Consider the following 19,791-nt stretch of genomic DNA (forward strand, 5'->3'; position numbering starts at 1 on the left):
ATTCTGATTCCAAAATGGATAAATGTTTCATAAATGTGCTATAATGGAGACACACCTGTTTGTTTTTTATTTAATATTATTTTAGGGTTTTTCCAACTTTATTTGAGGTGCTCCATTATAAAGGCAAAGAACTCCACAATGCAATGCGGAATCATAAAATTAAACAATGGCCTGTTCAGTCTTGACTACTGTAGGCCTACCATAGGTTTGGTGGATAAACTGTCCTTGTCCAAGGGCCACAGCATAGTGCCCCACACCAAATCTAACAAGGTCACCATACTCGTACTGTGGAGAACACATACACAAACAAATTTTACAAAAGAAGATTATGTTCTGGTTCCCCATGTATGGATTAAGCCTAGTCCAAGACTAAAAGCCCTTTTTCAGCGGAAATCTCCATTGAAGTTCTCTTTTAGTCCTGCTAGACTTAATCTATATATGGGAAAACCAGCCCTTAATTCTGTTATATTACAAAACCTTATAAAAAATGTATAGAGAGATTCTGAGCTATATGTTGCCTAATCATTTTCAGACAATTTATTCTCAGACAGAGGAGATCCTTCCACAGTGATGCAAATTAAATGTGATTAAAAGTTGGATGTAAATTAAATTGTTGTTAACAAATGGAAAATCTACTATGAAAGAAACATGTATTTCAGTATGTATAGCAAAAATGTCCCATCTCTGATTCGTCCTTTACCCCATCACTTCCAGTTATGCATCCAGCCAGAAGGAACAGAGAAACGACAGACAGAATATTCCTCATGGCAACAAGGATTGTAAACTGAAAAATATAGTAGTACATGATAACAAATACATTTATGATAGTCTTTATAAAAAGTTAAAAGTTAAATAAAAGTAAATTCAATAATTTACATATTTTCCCCCCATTTTCAGTGAACCCTAACAGTGAACTTAATCCTTAAAAAAATAAGCCATACATTACCATTAATTTAGTCTTAATTTAGCCTAGTCTGAGTTAACTTAATTAAAAAATAAGTTAACACAGATAAATTTAAATCAATTCCGATGATTGTATCCCCTTTAAAAAAAAATAGGATCCAAACCCCAAAAACTTTACCTTTAACTTTACTATATCAGCAAGTCTCCAACATTCTTTTGTCTACATGAGCAGATATAAAGGATGCTAGAGGTGTCTCTCTTACCTGTGCTCCAGACAACAGATGGATGTATGCATACCATCGAGTACCAGTATATTTAAGAGCACAACTTATCACACATCAGCCAATCACCACACTCCACCTGTGCATCCAGAGAGGGACAGGGCAGCTGAAATCGGTGTGTAGACACAGGCCTACATGTAGGCCCAATATCAATGTCCACAATCACTGACACAGACTTTGAGGCGCATTCCCACTAAGTTTGTGAGGGATTAGCGCTGTTCCACTGTCAAATTGTAATGAAGGTGCATGAGGACAAGCTCAACTTTCTGAGACTTTTCCATAAATCACCATTTCTGCAGACTTTATAAATAAGGAAATTACTAACAACAACTCATAATATTGAGGTGAGAGATAATCTGTGTTTTGGATGTACAGTTAGGCTCATAAGTTTTTGAACCCATGCTAAAGTCGACTAAAAAAATATATAAAATCATCTTTTGGAAATTGATCTTAATGCCTTAAGTAAACAAATGAGGAAATATCCAACCTTTAAGGACACCAATTTTCTTTGTGAATGAATAATGTATCGTCAATAAATAAATGTGCTTCCTTAAAATACAGGGGTCAAGTATTCACACCCTTACAGTATGTTAAATTCCCATAGAATCAGGCGGATTTTTTCTTTTAAAGGCCAGTTATTTAATGGATCCAAGATATGCATCCTGATAAAGTTTCCTTGGCCTTTGGAATTAAAATAGCCCCACATCATCACAAACCATTCACCATACCTATAGATTGGCATGGTTTTATTTCAGTTAGCCTAATAGCTGGTTTGATTTGCATTGAGAGATGATCTTATGGAAAGTACCCCATGCCAATCGTGAGACACCGTGGGGCCCTTCTGGCCAGGGCGGGACGCTGAGATCCGTGGGGCAAACAAGGCTAGAGGGGGAAAAAGGACACAATGCAACTCAATTCACTTTTATTTTTTTAGTGTTATAATGTAATTGTACTACAGTGTTCTACTTTCAAGTGTCTCAATGTACTTAACAGAGGCCAGCTTGAACAAGAACCTTGATCTCTTCCTACAAACATACATTTACATTTTTACATCTATTCATTTAGCAGATGAAGCGACTTACATTACAAGGGCCATTGTACTCTGGAGCAACTCAGGGTTAAGAGCCTTGCTCAAGGGCACAATGGTGGACGCCGAATTGAACCCACTGTATGCTAGCCCAACTCAACCACTACGCTACGGCTGTAGATGGGGTAGCAGGAATGACATCAGTTGATAGTATTTCCACTCTCTTTGGGATCCTCCTGCTGATCCACTTTTAGGTGTTTTTTTTTTCTCTCTTACGAATCGGTCTCTTAAGTATTTCCAGCGTTCTTGGCAATCCTCAGCTGTTGAGACAAGTTGTTTTTATTACTTTAAATAATTAATAGTTGTATGTATGTATACACCAGTAAAATATTTATCACTTTTCCTACAGATTCCTAGCTACTGGAGAGTCCTTCAATAGCCTAGCTTTTGCCTTCCGGCTTGGACGAAAAACTGTGGCAGACTCAATCTACATGACGTGCAGAGCAATCATCAGCGTAATGATGGAGACCTACATTCCAAAGCCAACGGAGGAAGCATGGAGAAAAATAGCAGCAGGTTTTTGGGAAAAATGGCATTTTCCAAACTGTATTGGGGCTATAGATGGCAAACACATCACTATTCAAGCTCCAATTAATTCGGGTAGCCAGTTTTTTAATTATAAAAAAACTTTTCAATTGTCTTATTAGCACTTGTTGATGCAGATTCACGCTTTAGGGTGATTCAGGTTGGGGATTTTGGCCGAACCAGTGATGGTGGTGTTTTTGCAAATTCGGCACTGGGGAGGGGAATGGAGGCCCAAACATTGCAAGTGCCAAAGGACGGTCCCCTGCCTGGTACTGATCATTATGGCAATGTGCCATTTATGATGGTGGGGGATGCTGCCTTTCCTCTAAAACGATACATGATGAGACCCTATCCTGGACACAATCTGTCCAAGCCCAAGGGAAAATTCAATTACAGACTTTCAAGTGCAAGAATGACTGTTGAGTGCGCTTTTGGGATTCGTTCTGCACGATGGAGGGTGTTCTACTCCAGGATTTGCATGTTACCCTGTCATGTAGACATTGTGGTGATGGCAGCATGTATTCTCCACAATTACCTCCTAAAACCAACTGACCGGCGGTGGTACGCAAAAGAAAGACAGCAGACAGAGAGACAGAGAGAGTTTAGAAAGTGTGAGGAACATGGGAGGAAATAGAGGATCCAGGGAAGCAGGTCATATAAGGGAGCTGCTCTGTCAATTCATCAACTCCCCTGAGGGAAATACGGTGTAAGCCTATATAGTTAATTAATACAATGTAAAGTTTCACATTGTCTCCAGATAGTGAATATCTCCAAATAGATAGTTTTCTTGCGTCACATAAGTTTGCATGGAATAAAAACACCCTGTTAACCAAAAACGTTGTGTCTCGTGTATGACATTTCAGGTATTAGTTTGTAATGTTTTACTTTGCTGTTGTAAACAGCCTAGCCTATATCTCATGGCTGGTTCCCCTGTACACAAAGAAATTGCTTTTGTTGTGGAGGACTAACAACAAGCAAAAACTATCTCCAAAGAGCTATATCTACTGACGAGGTAGCATCTAGGCTAACTTAATGTTTATCCTGGCTTAGATAACTGACAGCTAGCTTCTATGCTAACATTAGCCTACATAACGTTAATTAAAGCCGTTTTTGAAATTGTCACTCACCTGAAGCTCCGACTGCCAGTGAAATCTTCCTCCATACTGCATCTTTTTTGAAGTTGTCCTTGTAGTTAGAGTCACGTGGGTCATACAGTAATGGGTTTAGTTCCACTTCACAAATTAATGCATCATCCATCCTTATAATGTAGGCTAGCTTCTAACGTTACCTCAATAACTGAATAACCGAAACATGTATCTCCATGGTAACGTTAACAAGTCTTGAGGGCGTTCAAACCAAATATTACAGATCTTTGGTTTAAACTAATCTGGTTCTTGCTAATATATATATATTTATGTAGTAGCCTAGTCTGTAAAAGGGCCGCGCATACCTCGCGTAAAAAAAAAAAAAAATAGAAGACTAGTCTATTTTTGCGTTTTCAGCACGTATATACTCAGCGCTTACGCCCCACTGTCACGTCTGGTGTAGCTACCTCCATTGATTACAATGTATTCTAATTGTTGCAGCAGACGCAACACGAACGGAACGCTTCAGTTACGCGCCTGGTGTAGCTTAGCCCTTAGTCTACACTGTGCCTGTTTAGAGACAGGAGCATATGCCTAAACTTGCCGCGACAATAGCAGTCACTATCAGGCGCGCCAGCAGGAATGAATGGTAAGCGCAGTAGCGCACCATACACCTCCGCGCGCAACAAAACATTGAAAGGCTTAATAATATTTGTCCGTTTCCCGGTTTCGTTCGTACGGAGCCCTAGAGGGGTCATCGCAAAATGTTTTGCATGTTGAGAGAATGTGCGCTCGTTTTGCTACATTGTGCGCTCGTTTTACTAAATTGTGCTCTTGTTTAACTAAATTGTGCCCTCGTTTAACTATATTGTGCACTCGTTTTACTAAATCGTACGCTCGTTTTACTAAATTGTGCGCTCGGTTTACTAAATCGTGTGCACAATTTACTATATTGTGCTCTCGTTTTACTATAGTGTGAGCTCATTTTACTAAATTGAGCTCTCATTTTAAGCATAGTAAAACGAGGGCACAATTTATTAAACGAGTGCACTATTTACTAAAACGAGCGCACAATTTACTAAAACGAGGGCACGATTTATTAAAACGAGAGCACAATTTGTGAACATGGTTATAGAACATTGTGTGCACGATCTACTTAAACGTGGCCACAATTTGTAAAACGTGCACTCAATATTGTCTTGACACATGTAAACATGAGCACGTTATAGTATATTCGAGATCTCGATCTACTAAAACGCACCCACGAATAATTAAAACGTGGGCTCGAAGAAATTCAATTGTGTGCACAAAAACATAGTGTGGTGTCAAGGGGTATCCCCGGGAATGACGTCGGGAGGTGTGTCGCTTGTAGTGACGTAGAGGGAATCTCATTGATTGCAGTGCACCTGGTTATAGCCCCGTTAGGTAGGCTGTAGGTGGGAGAGCAGATGATTGTGTGTGTTTGTACAGGCCCCTTGCCAACATCGTCCAGCTGAATGTTTGGCGAAGTTTTGAGTGTTTGTTGAGGTCCAAGTGTATGCAGAGCTGTGGTGTTTATCGCGAACGGTGTGAGCTGGGCTACATAGCCCGAGAAGCTGAGCATCGTGAACGACACTGTTTATGTCTCCCGTTTCATAGTCCGTATCAAAGCTTACCTCGTTGTGTGCATCATTGGTGTGCGCGTGGGTTATATGGTGAGGCCCATCGGGCGCTAGAGGGAACCTTATTGTATTGGGTGGGTATTAGGCGATACTACTAATACGCAATAGCCTATTTGTACCAACAGTAGGTCTACGTGTTGTAATAGTTTGGGAGCTTGTCGCTGTGATGTGCTTCGATTGACTTCTAGACCTCACAGTTAAGTTAACAATCCAGGAGATAGTGAAAACCGGTCATTAGGCTACAACAGAGCCCGCGAGTAGCCTTTGTATAGAATTTCCCCATTATGGGTCTCCATAGCTGGCGGTTGACACCACAGTGCCCCTGCTACAAAGAGTAGAAGTCCGCTATAAAACATGACCACCTAAAGTCTTTAATTAGCTGCTTACGGTTATCATCACATTACCAATATGAACTGTTACAGACAGCTGTAGGCCTAGTCCATGTCAAGGTAACATGAAGTTGCCACCACAGCACAGCGAGCAGTGAGAAAATGTCGGGAATTACTAAATGTGAGCACGAAATACATATTTCGAGAGCTCAATTTAGGCCTACAACGGGGTCACGTTGTATTAATTCGAGGGCTCAATTAAAGGAAAACGTGCTCACGTTTTATTAATTCGAGGGCTTAATTAAAGGAAAACGTGCTCACAAATTATCACGACCAGAAAAAATATCACTTAAAGTGAGCTCTCCCGGGCTCCGTACGTTCGTGCATGCATTGGTCACCTAAAAAGTAGCCTAGTACAAAATCCATATGCAATACACAACAACAACTCCTAATAACGACCTATTCATTTGGACAACTTTATACGGCCCTATAAAGGGTAAAGTTACCTTTAGTTTTGTTCTAGTTTACCGTTGTGTATGGCTTTAAACAGCGTTCGCGCTTTAACATCAGTAAACATTATTCAGTATAATCCAGATGTAATGCTAACGTTAACGTGACAAGCATTTTGCCTACCTTGTTCATCTGAAATAACTCATAGTTTTGCTGCCTCCATCCTTTGCTACCTCCACCCTTTCATTGTTTCCAAAAATCGTTCCATGATAGCCTTGAAGTCTTGAGTTAGTGAATTAGCTTAACATTGTGTGTTGATAACAGGCAACCATAGTAAAAGAAAGAAACAAGTAGCCTAGTCCACAACTTCAGTAATTGCTGCGTGCGTTTGTTAGGCTATTATTCTCTATCCTGCTCAAACAAAAGGTGCGTAGGCCTACATTAAAGTTGATTTTGACAACGTGTTTACCAATTTTGAAGAAAATTGTAATAGCCTATTGTCGAGCAGTTAATGGGATACTGCACAGTTGTGAAGCAGTTGGGAAGTTATGGTGGGCTAACTTTGTGTGAAGTGAACACACACAGGGAAATTCTCTCTCGTTGAGTTGCCTGATGGTACGCACAGTGCGTACGGCCGTAGGCCTACACCTGCAGACGCGCCTGATCACAGTTCGCATCGTCGCAGGCCTAAGCTGCCCCGATGCACAGCCTAAACCGAAGGCTAGGTCATCAGGACATAAACAAAATGCCTCAGCCTCTAATAAGCACAATATGAAGTGGACTAAATAAAAACATAGCAGACAGCAAGATGCAACCGTTAACTAGCATAACAGCTCTTATCGTTTCATTACGTTGGTGACGTACATCGTTCCAGACGAGAGATGTAGTCCACTGAGTGGATTCGCACAAAACCAACATAACTTTTGAAGTCTCTCGAACAACAGTACTTTCTTGACGTGAAAAATTATCTTTTAAATTCACACACATCATATGTGAAATTCGTGGCACAATTCAAACTGGACCAAAAAATAATTGTTATCTCTCCATTAACTCCCGTTCATAATTTTTTAAAAGATAGGTCCCATGGACCAGAAGTAGAAGGGGCGGGACTTCATTACAGCCTCAGTAGACACGAGAGGAGCAGAAAGACACCAACATAACATGAGAAATAGATATATTTCTTCACAAAAAAATAAATAATAGATTGAAAAGAGGTACTAATAAACCAGACTAGAATAGAGACCAGAAAATGGATATCCACAGTCCCTTTCTATCAACACAGTGATTTTCATAGATAGATAAGCTTTTAAAACAGATTGTCAATTATGTTGTTTGGTCGGTTTTTGGTTGCATACATGAAGGCCAACGTGAGCAATGTTTTCTGGTTTGAGGTAGTAGCCTAGGCCTACTCAAGACATTTCTTCAAGGATGGCAGGTCTGAAAATATCTTCTCAATCATCAAGTTATTCAATTAGATTAAACATGGCATAAACATACAATTAGGTAGGCTAAATCATATATTTTTGGAAAGCTCATGATAGATGTAATTTCATTTATCATAATTGAAACAGATTGTCAATTATATTGGTTTCCCTCGAACTCTCCCACGAACTAAACCATGTCTGTGACCACTGCAGTCTACTTCCACAACTAGGCTAGTGTGTTTGCAGGTAAACGAAATTCATTTATTCATATTTACGCAATTTCTGTTAACTAAAAAACTGACGGTTGTATGTGTTCACTGAACGAAGATTATGAAAATAAAACACAACTTTTCAATCTAAAACTTAATTTCAACAGATATTAGTGCCGAAACCTTTCAGAATTCTTCACGTAGGCCTATGCTTCAACAGTTCCAAACAGCTCTCTGCGTGTCGCGTTATTTCAATAGACAGCAGTGAGTGCGTTATTGAACGGGAAACATTAGAACAAACCAAAAACGAGTGTTATTACGTGTAAGCATGCTACAGGAAAATGTAGGAATCCAATAACAGATCATGTCCAGCAAGGAAACAAACGTTCAATGTTAGAACTACCAAAGAACATATTTTAGATCGATGTTGCAGACCAATTATACTTGCAATATGTAATTGACACTATAGTCATGTATACTGTAACGTCGGCGTAGCCTACAAGACATTGCCGTAGCGTTCTCCCACGCAGGGCATGCTGAGATACGGGAGCGAACATCTGGGGTTTATGTCTGTATTTCTCCTTAGTTTTGAGTGTAATGTTAGCGTCTTTGTTGTAACATGTTTCCCTTTTAGTTCTCCCTCGTGTGTGATCCTTTTTGTGTGGGGGGCTGCTTCCACCCCTGTATGTGTAGCGTGTGTGTGTACTTGACCTGCCCCGTGTGTTTTGTATTCTATGTCTGTGTCCCTGCTCTCGTTCTCAGCTAATGAATCTTTTGATTGGACAACTGTGTGTGTCGTTATCAAATCGTTACAATACTTTACTTACATTGTCAAAACGTAGGCTATTAGCCTGGCGGGGCCATCCTATATCATTGGCTGAGCAAATTAATTTGCCGCCGCTAGGGTGCGTCTAGATTTCTAGGCTAGTAGGCTATGCAATTTGTAGGCTATCCTTTTCGTGTGTGAACATTAGATCCAGTGTCCTTTTTAGTTCGTTTGGGAAGATGAAGGTGCACCCCCCCCCCCCCCCCTCCCCCAAATCTACCACACAACTTTGATCATTGTACTAGCAATAAGCATCTATCAAATATATAAATATATGAATACCAATCAGTAGCAGTTTCAATTTTAAACGTTTGATCAATGCAGTTCTTTTGGAGAAATAGCATAAAGGTGGCCACCACACAGCCTTGGTAACATTTTAAGACTAAACCATAAACATGTCAAAAACACATAGGCTAAATAAGAATCAATAACAACTTAAATGTGAAATGTTTGATCAATACTGCAAGATTTAAGACACTCACTGTTTCAATAACACACTTGTAACTCAATAAGCAATCAACTGTTTCAATAAAATACTTATAACTTATATTTCAGCCGGCTGGTGAGACTACAGCATGAAAATGTTGACGGATACATGTTTAGGTTTTTTTAATAGATTTTTTATTAAGTTTTCAATGTGTGTTTAAAACAAGAACAGGAACAAACACAAAAAAGACTGGGAGGAAGGTATGGTGACACTGCAACATAAAAATTAGGTGTAACACTTATTTAGGTTTCCAAAAAATAAAAGGATTTCAGTTTCCAAAGTCTGAACAACAATTGTGTGTGAACTACACAAAAGACACAATGTGGAAGGGATGGGTAGCTCTCCATATACTCTGTACACCTATAAGAGGGACATGGTAAGGAGGATGCAACACATTTGGCTGGAGTCAGGAGGAAGATCCTGGATCAACACACCTCCCTTTGTGTAAGGGCCCCATCGTGTGGACCTCAAACATATGACCATTCCAGTCATATATTACACACCCTTCTTGTTCTCTGCATCCTTGGTCCTAGATAAGCAGAACAGGCACAGTGGAGAATGGAGGGAGAGAACAAAGCAGGTAACACTCATTGTATACTTGGGACAACATTCACACATGTCACATTAAGTCATTAGCAGAAACCTAAGCAAGAGGCCAGCAAGAGTTTTACATACCCATACACAGCCAACCATTCAAGGCTGGTTGGGGGTGCCACACGTCCACACAAAAACTATAACAATAACAACATGAAGAATGATTTTGTTGGGGATCACTTTCAGAGTGATCTATGCCCTTTTAACCTGACTACACTTTTCAGTTATCCAAAAAAAGACATTTGTCCTACTTACAAAGATCAAGATTCAAGATCAAGATTTCTTTTATTACATCTCATTATAGGTTTATAATAGAGTAAAATTTGTTGTGTTTTTTCTCCTCAAAAAATAAATAAATGAAAGGGTGTGTGTGTGTGTGTTTGTAGAAAAAAAAGGGGGGGAGAAAAAAAGTGCCTTGTTGTCTTCAGCATGAGTTCAGCAATCTAACTGCTTGGTGAAAGAAACTACTTCGGAGTCTGGTGGTACGAGCTTTCAAGCTTCTATATCGTTTGCCAGATGGTAATAGCTCAAATAGTAATTGTCCTAAAGGCAATAATGCCCTGTCCTCTTGTCACGTCAGTCTCTTCCATGCAAACTTCGCTATGTATTTGACAAATGACTTGGCAGACAAAGCAATAAAAATGTATTACATCAAGAACACCAACACAAAATGTAAAATTACTGAAAACTAAATGAACTGAAACCTGAAATCGATCATCAGTTGGAGCAAAAACTCCTACTGTAGGCTATACACACGCCACTGTCCCACGACCACACTCGTGCCACATTCGCCTACCGCTTGTGCCACTGTCCCGTTTGAAACAGTGATAGTGGCACAGGACTGAGCTCGCAAGGGACACAAGAGCCACACACCAATTAACAACAACAATAATTTATAGTCTGGGGGTTTGCTCCTACTGCTTCCCCTGAAATAACTGAAATCCCCTCGTTCACGAGTTGTGGACACTAGCCTACTTCATGTCATGTTCAGCCCACGGTTCACTTCATAACAAAACTTGCCCTCTAGCAAGTTAATCTATATCAGGTTTAAAGACAATAATCACATTCATTTGCTCAATTTATAAGTATAAGTATACTCTTTTGATCCCGTGAGGGAAATTTGGTCTCTGCATTTATTTGGTCTCTGCACAGTGAACACACGAGGTGAAGCACACACTAATCCCGGCGCAGTGAGCTGCCTGCTACAACAGCGGCGCTTGGGGAACAGTGAGGGGTTAGGTGCCTTGCTCAAGGGCTCTTCAGCCGCTTCCTACTGGTCGGGGTTCGAACCGGCAACCCTCCAGTTACAATTTTTCACCTGAAGAGCATTAATTAACCCATTGATTACCAGCACATCTGAATAGAGTTACCATGCTGAATGAAATGTATTTTATCAAGATAAAGTTTGTGTTCCCCCTCATAGCATGTGTAACGTTAACACTATGTATGTGAATGAGCTGACTAGCTAAAGTAAGCTAACGCAATCAGGTTTGAAAAATATATTATAAACATTCCTAAGGAAGTCTATGGGAGTTTTGCCACTCTGTTTTATCAGAGAATGTCTAATAAGGTTTTATTTACTGCTCTGGAAATCATATATTTGGATGCGGGTTGATTAATGGCTACATCTGACTGATTAGCCAATCAAATCGACCTGTTATGGCAAAGTAGGCAGGTCTGACTGCAGTTGGGCTTGCAATGTTCGAAAAGAATACCCGGAACCGTTCATCACAAATTTTGACGCTATCTGTTTGACATGAAGAACTTTGTGAGCATCTTCTGTCAGAGTCAGACTGACATTCACTGGAAAAGTACATGTCACACGGACAAACGAAAACTGTCTAAAAGAGAAAAAAAGAACAACTATGCGGTTCATTTTGGTTAAGTCTTCCTTACTGCCGGTGTTATGGATCTTACTTGCTTGTTGACTGAATTGCGACTGTATGGCTTCATTCTTTGAAACAAACATTCAGGCATTTGGGGAAAACAAATAGTGTTTTGCCATTGAGATCACATACATAAGAGTTAGAGGAATAGTTCGGACAATGAATAGTTCGGTTTATTTTGGGATGACAACACAGCAAACAATTTTCGGATTCGGGAGTGTAAAGGTTTCATTTTGTGTTTGAGGTAGGCCTAAGTTCCGCGAACGTTCCCAGAACATCCTCTAAAGAATTAATTTTGTGTAACCTTCAGAAAACATTCAGGGAACGTTCCCTGAACGTTACATGTTTGTTGTGAATGAGTGTAAACTTTCATTTGGGGACCAAAATGACATTAATTTGAGTAGTTTTGAGTAGACTGGAAATGTACTGTATCTCAAAAGAGAAGCGTATCTTAAGATTTAACGAGGACTTTGGAGTGGTCATTGTTCTGACTTAGCCAACATACCGCCAGAAGCATGTGATTTTCGTCCATATCCTGAGTTTTAGCATTATGCCTGTATTATGGCGACATCAGGATTGACCAGAAGTCTTATTGTCGTGTAGCCTACAGTGCCCAACCGGAAAGTTCAAATTAACTATGGTCGCAGCCAGTTAATAGGGAAGTCAGAAATTAGAAGATCCACCAACCTGCACTGCTGACAAGTGCAGATTAGTGATCAGAGCTAGTGAGCGTAGTGGAGCGCGAGCGAGCGAGGAGCGGAGCGGATGGAATTTTGTTGGAGCGCGGAGCGCTTTTTTATTTAGAGGCCAGAGCGGCCGTTCTGTCCTGCTCCATTTTCGCTCTGATACCGCTCACGCCACGAGTCTGAGGCATACCCAAATCTACCCTGCACTCACGTCTTCATAGTGAAACTAAGACCGTATCATTTCAAAGCAAACATGTTGGCCATAGTATTGTAAGATTAAGTTTGGTCAGAGCATTGTTCGAGAGAAACCGTTATTGGCTGGTAGGCTATTCAGAATCAGGGGCAAGGATAGCCTACATATCACGTAAACAGCGCACACTAGGCAAGTCAAACACACACACACACTAAACATACAGGGGTGGACGCAGCCCCCCACACAAAAAGGATCAGGCACGAGGAATACCTAAAAGGGTAGCACGCTACACTAAAACACGGACATTAAAACAGTAAATAAAGGCATTAACACACACAGACAACCCCCAGAGTCCGTAGCACTAGGACTAGTCCAGCGTGTCGACGTTACAGTAAGTTTGTTGGGGATGAAGTCGCTAAATATTTTAGAGAGGAAACTGAAAGTCATAGGGCTTACAAGCGTACTATTCCTACAAAACAACTAGATACTTTCAATGTAGAGCAAGAACAACTATGTGGTGACACTGTTCCAGTGAGATTTATTTTGGAATTTAAGAAGACACATTTTCGCGGAAACATGAGTGTGCTACGGAGAGCAAAGAAAAACATGAGCAATTTGAATAGCATATGCTTTAAGTATAGGGTTGCCACCTGTGTCTGACAAAAATCCTGGACATTTTGACCATCCAATCGACCTTTTTGTTTGTAGGCTAAGCAACGGTGCCTTTCCCACATCTAACCCAAGATAAAAACCGTCATTCTAAGCGACACTTTTATAGCTAAAATTAGTAAGAATGACAATTTCTAGTTATATGTTTAGTTAATTGCTTTATTTAATAGCAGACCTTTATTGTAAGGGATAATGGACGACACGGTGGTCTGTTCACAGAAGTTAATGCACGGTCGAGGCCCCGACGCGAAGCGGAGAACAGACCACCGTGGAGTCCATTATCCCGCTTATTCCACTGTTGCCACTTGCGTTGTTCATTTCCTGTTACAATTTAAACGTTTTAATCGCTAAAACTGTCTTGTTTGTAGAACTAATTTCTTCCGACACATATCAACTAATTTCTCAAGTCACAGGACAAACTGCCGTTACTAGTTCTAAATGGATGGTTGCTACGGCCAAAGGCCAGTCGTTAGTTCTATCTCTCCCGTTGTCAAGCGGGCGTATCCCAAGATTCTGATGAACTTTAGCTTTGAAACATCGCTTTTACTTAGACTTAGTGTGAAGGGTTAGTGAGATACTACAACCGAGAGTAATGGGTGTGCACTGTGTGCAAAATGCAAATATGATTAGCCTAAATTGCACGTCGGTTCAATGATAATTTTCTCGCGAACCATTTATCACAGCAACTTGGCGCTAATATCATTGGAAAGCTTAGATTCCGCTCGTTCACATGATGTGTGATATCATGTATAGGTTTAGTTTAGTTGAACCTAATCTACCAGGCATCGCTTTTACTTATGCTGTCATCCATCTAGCAAAAAGCCACCTCCGTCATATGCTACAATGTTGCAATGTTCTGAACGTCTGCATTTTACAGCTCGGATGCAACGTGAGGGTTCATTTAAACTTCACAACGAGTTCGGCGAATTAATATACAAGTGTGATACGGCCAAAAAAATGGATCTACTTCATAGGTGTGCAGATAACATACGGTTAATGGTCGTTCTAAATTACGTAGGGACAATGGGAAATTCAACCAAGCAGTGGAATAATTTGTTATATTTTCAACAGTTTTTAGTTGTGGACACCTGGGGGCAGTATTGAGAAAAAAGGGGGAATACATAATTAGGTTCTGCTTTTTTGCTTATGTGGAATAGCCTAAACTTTCCTTTCTCTGTCTCTCCTTGTCCCACACACTCTCCGTCTCCACCTTACCATTTCTAATGAACCTCCACGGTGCGTGCCCCCACCACCACCACCCATGTTATGCTACGTCATTTTTGTAGAGCCAATAAGGCTGTGCATACGTTTATGGACGTACTGTAGGCACGCTTCAATTAAACTGAAATACACATTTTGCGCATCATGTACAAAAATCCGGGACATACAGTGTCCAGGATTTTTATTTTTATTTTCCTGGACAGACCATGAAAATCCTGGACAATCAGGAAAATCCTGGACAGGTGGCAACCCTTTTTAAGTAAGGCTGAAGTAAAACTTGGATGCTAAACCTGTATTATTTAGGCAATTAATCCCACTGATCCCTTTAGTTTTAGGCTTATGTGTATTGACGTTGCCAAGCTTGTTCGTTGTTGCACTGTCGGTGTTGCATTAGGCTATCTTTTACAATACATGTTCTATGAGTGACATTGCCGTTGCTCTTAGTTCTTTAGGATTTAAGTTTTCTAAGGTGACAATTCGGCTTGTAGATTATTTCTCCCTCTTTTAAATTGGATCGAGCGTGGAGCGATTTCACTGGAGCGGGAGGATTTTGAATTGGAGCGGGGAGCGAAATTGAGCGGAGCGGCCTGACGTGAATTTGAGCGGAGGAGCGGCCAAGTGGACAGCCACCTGAGCGAGGAGCGGGATATACGCACCGCTCAGCTCCGCTCACTAGCTCTGTTAGTGATGAGAGAGCCCAAGTAGGCCCTACAGTGTTTCCTTTAGATTTTTTAGCAGTGGGGGCTAGGAAAAAAAAAATACTGTCAGGCTATCAGAAGGCATTACATATTAGGCCTACAATATGAATAGATGTACATTTAATTGACTAGAAGTATCTTTCTTAACCACACAACACAATGTTCTTTGATTAATTGCTTACACCTGAGACATTTTTTAACTAAGGCTTAGACTCATAGGACATATAGCTTAATTTGGACCGACAGCAGGAGTGTTAGTCCTTGAGACAGATCCTGTAGTGTTTTGAACAGGATCTACTGTTCAACAGGACTGTTGCCATGGCGCCGCCGCGTTCGGACGCCTTTTTGGTTGCTCCGCCTAATTTGTGCTTATATTTACTCTTTTACCTTTTATTAACCCCTAATTTTTTGCACTTTTCCACTGCACTGATTACGTATGATGGCGTTACACTCAGAAACATCGGAAATGAATTGCCTTTTTTGTTTCGGGATGTTTTAATTGACTCATTCTACCTGGTCGACTGAGATTCTGAGAATTCTGAGAACCATGAAGACGCATCTCGGCGCAGAAGGAAAAAACACTGAGGAATACCAGCCGGGGCCCGTAACAGATTGAGGAATAGAGCTCATAGGCCTCCACTGCCTAGCATTCTCCTAGCCAATGTCCAGTCTCTTGTGAACAAGATGGATAAACTAAGAGCGAGGATACAGTTTCAAAGAGACATCAGGGACTGTAACATTCTATGCTTTACTGAGACATGGCTAACTGAACTTGTACCGGACTGTGCCATCACTCCGGTGGAGTTTTTCTCTGCTGCTCGCTCTGACAGGACTGAGGAATCTGGAAAATTGAAAGGTGGCGGTGTTTGCATCATGACGAACAGCAAGTGGTGTGATCCTAGAAATGTCACCGTTCTCTCAAAGTCCTGCTCGCCTCATCTAGAACATCTAGCGATCGTCTGTCGACCCTTCTACCAGCCCCGTGAGTTTACTTCGGTAATATTCAACGCTGTCTACATTTCTCCACAAGCCAACACAGGTGCTGCGGTTTCAAAATTGCAAGAAGTGTTAAATAGACAACAACACACGCACCCTGAAGCTGTGCTTATTGTGGCCGGTGATTTCAATCAAGTACATCTGAACCGGTCCATGCCTGAATTTATTCAACACATTCACTTCCCTACACGTGGTGACAACACATTGGATCACTGCTACACACAGTTCAAGAACAGAAAAGCTAGTTACAAAGTCTCTACCAGCTTTCGGAAAATCAGATCATGCATCAGATCAGATTTAGAGGCAGCCGTGGCCTACTGGTTAGCACTTCGGACCTGTAACCGGAGGGTTGCCGGTTCGAACCCCGACCAGTAGGCACGGCTGAAGTGCCCTTGAGCAAGGTACCTAACCCCTCACTGCTCCCCGAGCGCTGCTGTTGATGCAGGCAGCTCACTGCGTCGGCATCAACAGCAGCTTCACCTCACTATGTGCTGTGTGTTTCACTAATTCACGGATTGGGATAAATGCAGAGACCAAATTTCCCTCACGGGATCAAAAGAGTATATATATACTATATACTTATATATATGCCGCTGTTTTCCTACTGCCTATGTACAAACAGAGAAGTCAGAGGGACCCCCCAGTGACGAAGGAGGTCAAGCACTGGACTGACCAATCAGAAGCCAGGCTACAGGACGCCCTTAGCAACGTTGACTGGGAGATGTTCAAGACGAACTCTGCTGACATCAATGAGTTTACGGAAGTATCATTGAGTTACATCAATATGCTAACTGATTCCATCATCCCAACTGTAAAAATCCGAAGCTTCCCTAACCAGAAGCCATGGGTGGATAGAGAAGTGAGAACGACATTAAAGACACGCACCGTGACTTATAATGCTGGGCTTATTTCAGGGGATATGACGGATTACAAAGCAGCATCTTATAGTTTACGTAGAGCAATTAAAGATGCTAGCGGCGCTATAGAGACAAAGTTGAAGCTGATTTCTTGGAGGGTGATCCAGCACGAGTGTGGAAAGGACTCCGAACCATCACTGGCTTTGAAAGAAAGTCCCCTCCTATGATGAATGTGAGTAAAGCCCTCCCTGATGAACTTAATGCTTTTTATGCTCGCTTTGACATGAAAAACACAGACTATCTTGCACTAGCTGCAGCATGTGAAGCAAATGAGGATGCACCTTTCTGTGTCTCTGAGGTCGATGTGAGCAATGCCTTTAGGAGGGTAAATTGTAGAAAAGCTGCTGGACCGGATCGAATTTCACACAGGGTTTTGAAATCCTGCGCTGCTCAGTTAGCTCCTGTGTTCACTTATATCTTTAACACATCATTGGCTCAAGAGACAGTTCCTACTTGCCTCAAGCAGTCTGTTATTGTTCCAGTACCGAAAAACAAAAGTCCATCATGTCTGAATGACTACCGCCCAGTAGCCCTGACGTCTACAGTGATGAAGTGTTTTGAGAAGCTTGTGAAAAACATTATCTGCTCATCCCTCCCTGCCTCCTTCGACCCCCTCCAACAGGTCTACAGAGGATGCCATCTCAAACCTCATGCACACCACCTTAACTCACCTGGAGGAGGGGAATGGGAATTATGTGAGGATGCTGTTCATTGACTTTAGTTCAGCATTTAACACGATAGTACCTCTCACCTTGGTCACAAAGATGAAGGCCTTAGGACTGAACACATCCCTGTGTCACTGGATATTTGACTTTCTCACCAACCGTTCACAAGTGGTTAGAGTGGGGGGTCTGACATCTGACACATTAACCATCAGCACTGGTGCTCCCCAAGGCTGTGTTTTGAGTCCACTGCTGTACAACATCTACACACATGACTGCAAAGCCAACAGTAGTCATACCTCCATCATCAAGTTTGCAGATGACACAGTGATCTTGGGCCTGATTAGTAACAACAATGAACAGCTCTACTTGGAGCAGGTTGATGAGGTGGCACAGTGGTGTCAATCTAACAGCTTGACACTGAATGTCAATAAAACCAAGGAAATGGTAGTGGATTACAGAAGGCAGCAGCAGAACTACAGTTACACCCCACTAATGATTAGCGGGCAACCTGTAGAGAGTCACAAGTTTTAAAAAACTTGGTGTCCACATTACTGAAGACTTAACATGGACTGTTAACACTCAATATGTTCTAAAGAAGTCCAGACAACGACTCTACTTCCTTCGTCAGCTAAGGAAATTCAAAGTTTCTGCATCCATCATGAAGGCCTTCTACACTTCAGCGGTTGAGAGTGTTCTAACTGGTAGCATCATCACCTGGTATGGGAACTCCACAGTTAGAGATCGTAGTACTCTGCAGAGAGTAGTGCGCTCAGCTGAACGTACTATAAGAACTCAACTCCCTGCTCTACAAGATATCTATTCCAGAAGAGTACTCCTAAGAGCCCAAAAGATCCTGAAGGACTCTTCTCATCCTAACAATGGATTATTCCTACCGCTGAAATCAAGAAGACGCCTATGTAGTCACAAAGCCAGAACTGAGAGACTCAGGAGAAGTTTTTATCCCCAGGCCATCCGAACTCTGAACTCACACACATCACAGGTGAATAGGCTTAACATTTTAAGTAATTGATATCCGCACAAAACTTTCACAGCTGAATATTTAAATGAAGTCAATATTTTCTTGTATTGCAACTTCTCTGAAATTTTATGAATTATTTTGAGTTTAATGTCAACACGTCGAGATTAAAGTCAACATGATATCCCAACTTTATTCTCGAAATTTTAGGCTTTATCTTGGCGATCTAGAACATATGATAAGAACAAAGCATATTCTTATCATGACGCAAAGCTTATTCCTAGGGTTGGGTATTGTTTGGGTTTTATCCGATACCGGTGCTAAATCGATACTTTTAAAACGGTTCCGGTGCCGAAACGGTGCCTGAACCGGTACTTTGTTTTTAAATTAAAATGGTCTAAAGCATGAATTGCTTTTTTGTATTGATAAGACAAATTTGAACATGAAATTGAACTGTTATATTCAATTTACTATCAATATCTCATTGCTCCTACGCATAATACATTTAAATGTTAAAACAGCTTGCCATGGATGCACACAATGGTAAGCTCTGCTTTGAAGTTTACCCAGTGTAGGCGGTTTGCCATAAGGTATGTTAAAACCGCTTGCCATAGAACTGACAGGTCATGGACAATGGCATTTGCAAGCAAGCTAATCTAACAAAGACTGCTTTCCAGTTAATTCATTTCAGTGTGTTCCCAAATGCTTAAAGAAATTTCATGTCTTCCCCCATAACACACAATAGTTTTGAACATGTAAGGCTACATTATGTCGGTGTTGAAGTGTTTAGATTCCCAGCGCTAGTAGGCCTAGGCATTTCAACAGCAACTATGGCTATGCGCTAACACCAGCTGAGTTAATTAGCGATAACATACGGAGAATCTCGGAGATGGTTCCAGTAGCCTCTTTGACAGCTCAGTGACATCAGGTATGTAACCTACATATTTATGTTTTTGCCAGCTAACTTTTAACATGATCTTCATATTCATTGTGATGCTATATGCACAAGAAAGATCAATATCA

At 41.1% G+C, this 19,791-nt stretch overlaps 1 long non-coding RNA gene across 1 annotated transcript; it reads right to left on the bottom strand.

The window, feature by feature from the left end:
* Positions 1 to 2,479: 2,479 nt before the first annotated feature.
* LOC121680276 lies at positions 2,480 to 4,462 on the bottom strand. The gene is made up of 2 exons (XR_006021632.1): positions 3,924 to 4,462; positions 2,480 to 2,531 (listed from the first exon to the last, which is right to left on the bottom strand). It is a non-coding gene; the product is annotated as an uncharacterized LOC121680276 (long non-coding RNA).
* Positions 4,463 to 19,791: the final 15,329 nt, after the last annotated feature.

The sequence above is a fragment of the Alosa sapidissima genome, chromosome 13 (assembly GCF_018492685.1).
Source record: "Alosa sapidissima isolate fAloSap1 chromosome 13, fAloSap1.pri, whole genome shotgun sequence".
NCBI lineage: Eukaryota > Metazoa > Chordata > Actinopteri > Clupeiformes > Clupeidae > Alosa > Alosa sapidissima.